At 36.7% G+C, this 9,258-nt stretch overlaps 1 long non-coding RNA gene across 1 annotated transcript; it reads right to left on the bottom strand.

Annotated features, from left to right (window-relative positions):
• Positions 1-2,979: 2,979 nt before the first annotated feature.
• Positions 2,980-7,557, bottom strand: LOC121371305. Its single transcript, XR_005957784.1, has 3 exons — positions 7,130-7,557; positions 5,021-5,224; positions 2,980-4,426 (listed from the first exon to the last, which is right to left on the bottom strand). It is a non-coding gene; the product is annotated as an uncharacterized LOC121371305 (long non-coding RNA).
• Between the last annotated feature and the right edge of the window lie 1,701 nt (positions 7,558-9,258).

Here is a 9,258-nt window from a genome sequence, read left to right as displayed (position 1 = left end):
ATTCGTGTTAAGATTCCCAAACAGGAGGTGGCAAAGATGTTCCTTTATAACAAATGTGTGTCAACTAACAAACAAAAAATATATTGCATTATGAAAACTAAGATTTAAAAAAAAAGTGTGAAACCACAAAAACAATCAACAAAAAACCCACAAAAAACCCTTACAGTGATATAAACTGATAATCAGAAAATGACTAATTTTTTACAGATGCCAGCAAATCGTCTTTCAAGCCATCTTATTTTTAAAAATTTCGAAGAAAGCATTTCTGCAGACCACCCTAGGTGTCACATGTGCACTAAAGCACTCTGTGCCTTGCATTTTATGACTCCAAAAATATTTAACCACCTTTTAAAAATGTCTAAACCCACCACTGAAAAATGAGCTGAGTTAGATGTAACGCTACAGAAGGAATGAGACGAGATTACAACATTTGCCAATTGAGCATTTTATCGGGATTATGTCACCATGGCTGCATGCTGGTTTTAGGCAAAATTACTAGTCAAACCTACCCAAATGGCCACCTGTCTTAAGTGGCAACTGAAATGTCTCTAATGGCCACCTAAACTGAAACCCAAATTGTTAAAATATTTTTGTTAAATGACCACTAATTATTATTGTTCTATAAAAGGGTTATTTTAAAGAACAATATGGTGCAGGAAATGAGTATTAAGAAACTGTCAGTGTGGCATGCATTTGCTATAGTGAAATGACTCGGGTTAGCTAAGCTTTTCATTTGTACCTTCGTCTTTTATGACAATACATCTCGTGAAGTAGTAATTTTATCAACAGAGAATGAATGAATGAATGAATGTTTAACGACACCCCAGCACGAAAAATACATCGGCTATTGGGTGTCAAACTATGGTAATGCAAATAAATAAAGTGATGATCAACATCAATATAAAAATTCAAGACAAACAAAAACAGTGTAAAGAACTGTGCAAAAACACAAATATCACAGAATTTTACGGATACTGAATTTTACTCAAAACTTCAGTTTTGTGCTGTATTGGCCATTCTCAAAGAGAATGTTACACCCCTGCACCACGGTGAGGTTACAGCACACGCAGGGGATCAACAAAGAAAATAAACTAGTAAAAGAATTAATTTCAAAAGGGCACATTTATAGTTTTAAGTTACATTTTATTATTTGTGAAGAAGGCAGCATGTGGAAAGTTGATTTATATAAACTATAGAGAGCTCATCCATTAATTAGCACTACATTGGCAACCAGTCCCCACCCCCCACGAAAAAAACACACCCAAAAAACAAAAAAAAATAAACAAAAAAACAACAACACAAAAAAACCACCAAAAAAAAAAAAAAAAAAAAAAAAAAATTAAAAAAAAAAGTTCACAAAACACACACACACACACACAACACAAAACAAAACATACAAAATACACAAACAAAACAACAACTAAAAAAACTGTTTTAAAGATTGTAAAAGTGGCAGCCTGTTATCAGTGACCACCTGCACTAAGTGGCCACTTTTGACTACTCCTATGTGTAGCCGCTTAAAACAGGTTTGATGATCATTTGGAATCAACTGTAAATTGACTGATAGAGAAGTAGTAAGTAATATCCTAACATCAATTTTAATCACTGCAATATCAGTACACAATTTTTGGGAATTAATTCAGTTGTGTTACATGATTCATTGGTAAATAACATGTGAAATCATATACCAGTTTTGTACAATTTGTTTATGTCAATGATAGTACCAGTAAGATGATAAAGTAGTGTCTGTAATTATGCTGTTATGTTTTTTATAAATGCCAAACGGTCATCTGTCCTAACAACAAAACTGATATAGACACGTATTTGCTAAACGAGTAATACGATTAGCCTATTGTATTAAGATATTTATAACTGAAGAAAAAAAATGCCACGCCTGTTGGCTTCACGTGGGAAATTAAAAGAAAGCCATTAAAGATAACATGTTTTGATACTGCAAAGCTGGAATTGTATTATTCCGCAGGGAAGCGACATGTGCTTAAAAAAGTATTTCCGGATATTCCGAACTTCTGAAGTGGTTAATGTATTCCCAGCAGAAAAGCTAATGATAGCTGTTAAACTACTGTGAGGAAGTGAACTCAATTATTATTGCTTGATGATTACCTCTGTATCTAACGGCGTATATGAGATGTGAAAAATTTATCACGTAAACTCAACTTTTTCTTAAAAACGTCGACATGTAATCAATTAAACAACACATCTGGGACCTGCAAATTGGTCTATAAAAACTTCAAAAAATAAAGACATCGTGTTTTTTGTATCTGTAGATCTGGAATTTCATTTAGCATCTAAAAATATTAAAGAAAGATATAGATATCGCCAAACGAGTGCTTGGAGAATACGGACGTCATCAAATTATCATTTCATTTATATTTATTATTATTAAATAATATTTAATTCATTTCGCACATGATGATCCCCGATTTGATGAGGTTTTATATATTTAGACAATATCGATCTGAGTCCTCTGCGGTACGGTTCCAAGTGTATTGCTGTCTCACATAACAATTTTTAAAAAGTCATCTGTGTGAACTGAAGCATATAAATTTAACGTAGGTGGAAAAGAACATTATCGGGTAAGGTGGAAAAGCAAGTGAAATGAATATAAATGTAAACTAAATAATAAGGTACTTGGATTCTGCCTGAAACACGGACTTTTTACAACGAGATCGGCATCAACTTTGACAGTGAACAAGATAATGATTCCGACCATGGTGCAAGAGTATCTTTTAAAACCGAACCAATCTCCTTAACAATACAGAATCATTATAAAAAGACTGGGCGGGATGTAGTCCAGTGGTAAAGCATCCCGTCGGTGGGCCCATTGGGCTATTTAATGTTCTAGACAGTGCACCACGACTGGTATATCAAAGACCGTGGTATGTGCTACACTGTCTGGGATGGTGCATATAAAAGACCTCTTGCTACTAATGGAAAAATGTAGCGGGTTTCCTTGATAAGACTATGTCAGAGTTACCAAATGTTGACATGCAATAGCCAATGATTAATACATCAATGTGTTCTAGTGGTGTCGTTAAACAAAACAAACTTTAACTTAAAAAAAAAAACCCACTTAGTCTTGACCAACCCTGCCCTATCTTGTTTTGACTTGCCTTATTTTGCTTTACAAACATTACTTTAATCAAGCATACTGAGGGACTTTTACTACCACCCATTCTCCCCGTGTGTCTAGTTTTCATTAAAGCCGCTGACCCTAGTTTTTAAGCAGTAAAGTGTTTTCGTCTATTACAGCGTTTCTATTAACTTGCACATTACCTACAAGTCTTCACTTAAATTATCACTTTTAGCAAATCCAATATGTTCCATGTCGGCCTGATCGGACTGGTTGACGCATATTCCATTTGGTCGTAATCCCTATATACATGTGTGTACATAATACGTAAAACCGCAATGCGTAATTCGTAGCAGTCATTTTCTATGCAAGTAGGTGGAGTAAATTCCATTTATGCGTCTCCGTACGTGTGTTCGTATCTATGCATTAATTACGTACACGTATACGCATACCGATTACGAACAAATGGAATAAATACAAAGTCCTTACCTCAGAAAGTAGGGTGAGCGGCTTCAATAGTTTTCTGTGACATTTAAACTAATAATGTACATTCTTTTAATATTGTGTTCGGCTCGTAATATTTTAAATCAGTTAACTGTAGAAAAAAAAAAAACTTCAATTACATTTGACTGACCAATTTGATTAGTTTCCACGGTTACTTGTTTAGGGGTCGCACACTATCCTAAAACATATTAAACAAATTGAATTCCTTTCCATTTTTTGCTGATCTTCTTTGACATTTAGCAAATACAGAATCAATAATAGCTTGTCTTTTGATAATATTCCTCAAATCGATTCCCGTCTGAAGAAAAAAAAATTCCGCTGTTCCATGCAATCGATGCTATATGTATTAAAGACCGAGACATGTGCTGTCCTGTTTGTGGTAAAGTGCTTATAAAAACACTCGTAACTAATCGAAAAAGAGTTTGACACCTAACAATCAATGAGTAAACACTGAGCTGGACAGTTCAACAAACGGGGTTTTTTTTCCTTTCGTTTGAGAAGATTTTAATTTAGTTTTTTCTTCTCGCTGTCAGAAAGGACAATGTTTGAGTGTTTGGAAACCAATAAGAGGCTGACATGTTAATTACACGTGTATATTTATACTCTCAATGCTGGTTCCACGCGTCCACGTGTCTATGGTCTTCCAAAGAAATTACCGCCATGTTGTATTAAAGGGCCAGTGTTGGCAATAGAATCAAACACGGAACACAAAAGAAAGATTCCTCCTGGAAGTAAATGGCGTATCTTGATTGAAAGGGCGTGTGCCTCCGCCAGCTGCCCGGTTCATGCTCGTTCCCCGGAGGGTGTGTAATATCAGTTCATACGTAGCCCCTGATAACAAAAGCGATATGTTATATTGTTAGTGCACGAGGATCTAGTTAAAGAAATAGGTAAAATTCGTAAATTAAAGTACATAATATGCATGTGCTGGAAATGATGGTGGTTATGTTCGTTATTAAGTTAGTATCCAATGATGGATGAATGGATATATAAAAGACTGGATAGGTGTGTGGTGTTATGGGTGGATCATGGATGGATGAATGTGGATGGAAACATGGATGAATAAGTGAACGAATAACCATTCTACGTCACTTGGATCTCAAGTTATGACATACTTTGTTTTTTGGGTCTCTAAAATTGTTTTTTTAAATGTTGATATTCAACCCAGTTCCACGAATTTTGTCAAATTTTAAAATATTGGATTTGATTTGATATAAATCGCAACGTGCTTTTGTTAAGACATCTACGACTATTCGACAGTCATACCAGCTCATATTATTCATTCATTTATACTTATTTTCGTGCTGATATCCAATTGAGGTTGAAGTTGTCCACGCACACACCTCAGCAATCTGGGCTGTCTGTCCAGGACAGTGTGTTAGTTGTTAGTGGTTAGTGAGAGAGAAGTATGTGTAATGGTCTTACCTAGCGAGTCGTTAAAACTCGCTGTAGATGAGAACCGGTACAGAGATGCAAACCCAGTACATACCAGCCTCATATCCTCGTGCTGAGGGCTGACCTTCATGTTATGGATTATTTTGTCCTTTTAGGCATGTTGTCCGGAATTGTTATTTTCAGCGACTTTTTAAAACATTAAATTTGTTTTATGCATTATCAACATACACAAACCTGAAACAATTAAAAGTTCATGCTATGACATGTTATTTTCACCCTGAATGCTCGAATAAAGAAATTATACCTGAGATCTCAACACTTCAAATTCCTGTGATTTTTTTTTTAATGAAAAGTCAAAATACCATTTCAATGAGGCATCACGCATGTTTTTCAAAGCGAGGGGTTAACACAGAAAGTGTCGTTTTTGATGTTTGTGTCTCACATTATTCCAAACTATGGTGTTCATAATATGACAAAGACTCAACCTTGCATCTTAATGAAGCAGTGAGTAAATAATTCATGTAAAACGATGATGAAATCTACATGAACAAAACAGTTAATACATAAAGTGCATTTTAAACTGGAAATGTGGTGCGGGGGAGGTGCTAAGTGCTACTTTTCACATTCCCGCACAGATCTCTTCATAGCTGTTCGTGCTTTATAAACAACAAGATACCAAATACCAGACAGATCTTTACTGTCTCCTGAATCTGAATCAAATAGATAAGACACAAATATTGGTTTCGTCCATTTTTTCCTATAATTAATTTTGCCTACAATCGCAAATGCGTATACCTCTAATTACCACCGAGACGGTCGATTTGTTTACTTTGAAAAACATTGTTGAAGAACACGACAGTGCATTTTATCACACTCAAAGCCGTAATATCACAGTCTCTAGTGGATGTCTTTAGTGACGGGTGTGATGGTGGTGGGGACGCAGATATGTCATATTTTTATCTTTATTTATATAGAGTAGGGCCAAAAAACACATTTTCGTTCTCAAGTGGGGATATCAGCCGCCCTCACCTCCGCTGCCCCCTCCGATTCCTACGGGCCCAATTATCCCTTAACAACGGTATAACGGGCAGCAACACCCAAAGACCCACACTGATGATCGTGCACAAAGTGATGACAACGACACACTGTTGCCACACAAATGAGCCCCATTCATTAGACTACAAATATTGGCGTAGAAAGGAGAGAGGTCCTACAGAATGGTAAACAAAATATATAAAAAAAAAAAAAAAAAATTAAATGTATTTGATTAAGTAGATGTCGTGGAGAAAGGCCACACTTCTTATGGCTGAAAAGCAGTTTCAGAAGAAAACGAAGGAAAACCCCAATTATACTAAATCAACAAAACACAGAATTCCTGCCCCGTGAACTGGCGAAGCGGAAAATTACTGAACAGGATGATTACAGACTGAATTCAAGTTTGATGTGATATATTATCAATACTTTCTCCAGTCGGTAGATCACTCGCCTGGGGTGCTTTGGTCGAAGGATCGAAAACACCCGGTGTACCCATTATCTAATTGTGTTTTTCTCCCATCCCAACTAATGCCCCACGAATGATATATCAAAAGCCGTGGTATATGCTATCCTGTTTGTGGAGAAAGTGCGCATAAAAGATTCCTTGCTGATAATGAAAATAATGTATCGGGTTTCCTCGAACATTATATGTCAGAATTACCAAATGTTTGATAATCAATAACCGATGATGAATTAATTAATGTACTCTAGTGGTGTCGTTACACAAAACAAACGTTAGCTGTTAAATTGTTCCCAGAGATGTTGAATTAAAAGTGCGTTTTAATATAAAAAGTATTGCCTTTTCACTCCTGGGGGACTCCTAATGGCAATAAAAAACCTTTTATGGTAGACATTTAGAGGGTTTGACACCCAATAGCCGATGTATTCTATATCAAAGGCTCTAAAACTAACCCTAACCCTAAAACTACCCAACCGTTGAAAGAGGGTACGGGTCGAACTCATGCCGTATTTTTCGTGCTGGGGTGTCGGTTAAACATTCATTCATTCATTCATTCATTACATTTAGAGACTATGTTTATTAAATACGATGCGTATGACTAATATGATGGCTGATGCTATTCCATATTTTGAATGTGTGCATACCTTTTCATCTCTTTGGCGAAACTCTTACACATTTTTTTTCATCGTATTAGATGAAGTGACGGTCTTCATAGCTATAATAGCAGAACTCACGACGGCTGCTGGAAATGTTCAACTTTTGCGAACACCTGATATCATCGCTGTTTTGACAATGATTCAAGAGTGCATGTCATCACAGCTATATGTATTCCAATAAGCCCTGTTCTGTGCTAGTTTGGATTTAGTAAACTAGTCTGAGCGCGACAGTCCTCTTTTTGGCGGTGCAGGAAGGGTGTACCAGTATTTTCCAGTAAAAGATCTCCTCGGAAGTGGCTGTCCTCCTATAGACGAGACACTAGACAGAAATTCATGGAATCAACCACTATTTTGACAAATTCACATTCGACTCTATATTGTGCAGAAATGCGGTCTTGATCGCGGATAACGGTTTACTTCCATGGTCTAACAATTGCGTGACGTCATTTGTCATTGTACCATAAGTGGAATATCGAGCTTATTGGCTCAAGCACGATGTCGTTTAGCATATGAAGTCGATGGTTTTATTGTCATCCCAACCACTGTCCAAGGATTCTTAAATAGTTGTTTATGCTATGGAGAGTCAAATTTCTCTTCCAAGCGTCCAACAATTGCGTGACATCATTTGTCATTGTAACAAGACTGGAATATCGAATTTATTGGGTAGAACAAATTGCTGTGTAATATATGAAGTTGATGGTTTTATTCCCGTTCCATTTAGACCCAACGATTATTAAATAATTGTTTATGCTGTGTAGAGCCACCTTCCAAGGGTCTAACAATTGCATGACGTCATTTGTCACTGTAACATAATGCTAATATTGAGCTTATTTGCTCGTGTACGATGCCGTGTAGGATATGAAATTGATGGTTTTATTCTCGTCCCAACCACTGCTCAAGGATTCTTGAATAGTTGTTTATGCTATGGGGAGCCAAACTTTGGTCCAAAAATGTAACAATTGCGTGACGTCATTCGTCATTATAAATTGTAAATGAATGGCCATATTCAGATTAGTGTGTACAGCGCGATGTCCTGTAAGATAGGGGGTCAATGGTTTTATTCTTCTCCAAACCAGATCCCAATGATTTTTATATTGTTGTTTATGCTGTGGGGAGCCAAACTTCGCTTCCAAACGTCCAACAATGCGTGACGTCATTTGTCACTGTAACATAATGCTAATATTGAGCTTATTGGCTCGTGTACGATGCCGTGTAGGATATGAAGTTGATGGTTTTATTCTCGTCCCAACCACTGCCCAAGGATTCTTGAATAGTTGTTTATGCTATGGGGAGCCAAACCTCACCTACAAGCGTCTAACAAATGCGTGACGTCACTCGCGATTCTATCATAATTGCAATATTGACCTTTATGTGTAGAGAGTGATGTCGTGTAGGATAAGATGGTGAAGTTTTTATTTTCATCCCTACCACTGCCTAATAATTCTTAGATCGTTGTTAATGGTTTGGGGAGCCAATCTTTACTTCCTGGGGTCTAACGAAAATTGCGTGACGTCATTTTGTTAGTGTAACATAATTTCAGTATTGAGCTAATTGGTAGAGCGCATTGCCGTATAGGGCAAGAAGTCGATAGTTTTATTCTCGTCCCATCCATTGTTTTGAGGAGCCAAACTTCGATCTGTCTAACATGACATCATTTGCCATTGTAACATAATGGCAATACTGAGCTTAGTGGGTAGAGCGCGATATCATTTAAGATATGGAATCAATGTACCATAAGTGGATTCGATTGTTTTATTCTCTAGAAATCAACGATTCTTAAATCGTTGTTTATTCTGTGTGGAGCGAAACTTCGGTTCTAAGGATCTAATTATTGTATGACGTCATTTGTCATTGTAAGACAATGGCAATATTGAGCTTATTGCCTAGAGCGCGATTTCGTATAGGATATGGAGTCGATGGTTTTATTCTCATCCAAGTCAGTGCTCAACCATTTGTGCTGTGTACTGGGGGTAGGGCAAACTTCGCGTCCAAGCTTGTAATAATTGCGTGACGTCATTTGTCATCATAAATTGTAAATGAATGACCATATTCAGATTACGCGATGTCCTGTAAGATAGGGAGTCGATGGTTTTATTCTTCTTCCAATCAAATGTTTA

Source organism: Gigantopelta aegis, chromosome 4, assembly GCF_016097555.1.
Source record: "Gigantopelta aegis isolate Gae_Host chromosome 4, Gae_host_genome, whole genome shotgun sequence".
NCBI lineage: Eukaryota > Metazoa > Mollusca > Gastropoda > Neomphalida > Peltospiridae > Gigantopelta > Gigantopelta aegis.
The sequence above is the reverse complement of the archived record's forward strand: the minus strand, read 5'-3'. Positions and strand labels throughout refer to the sequence as shown.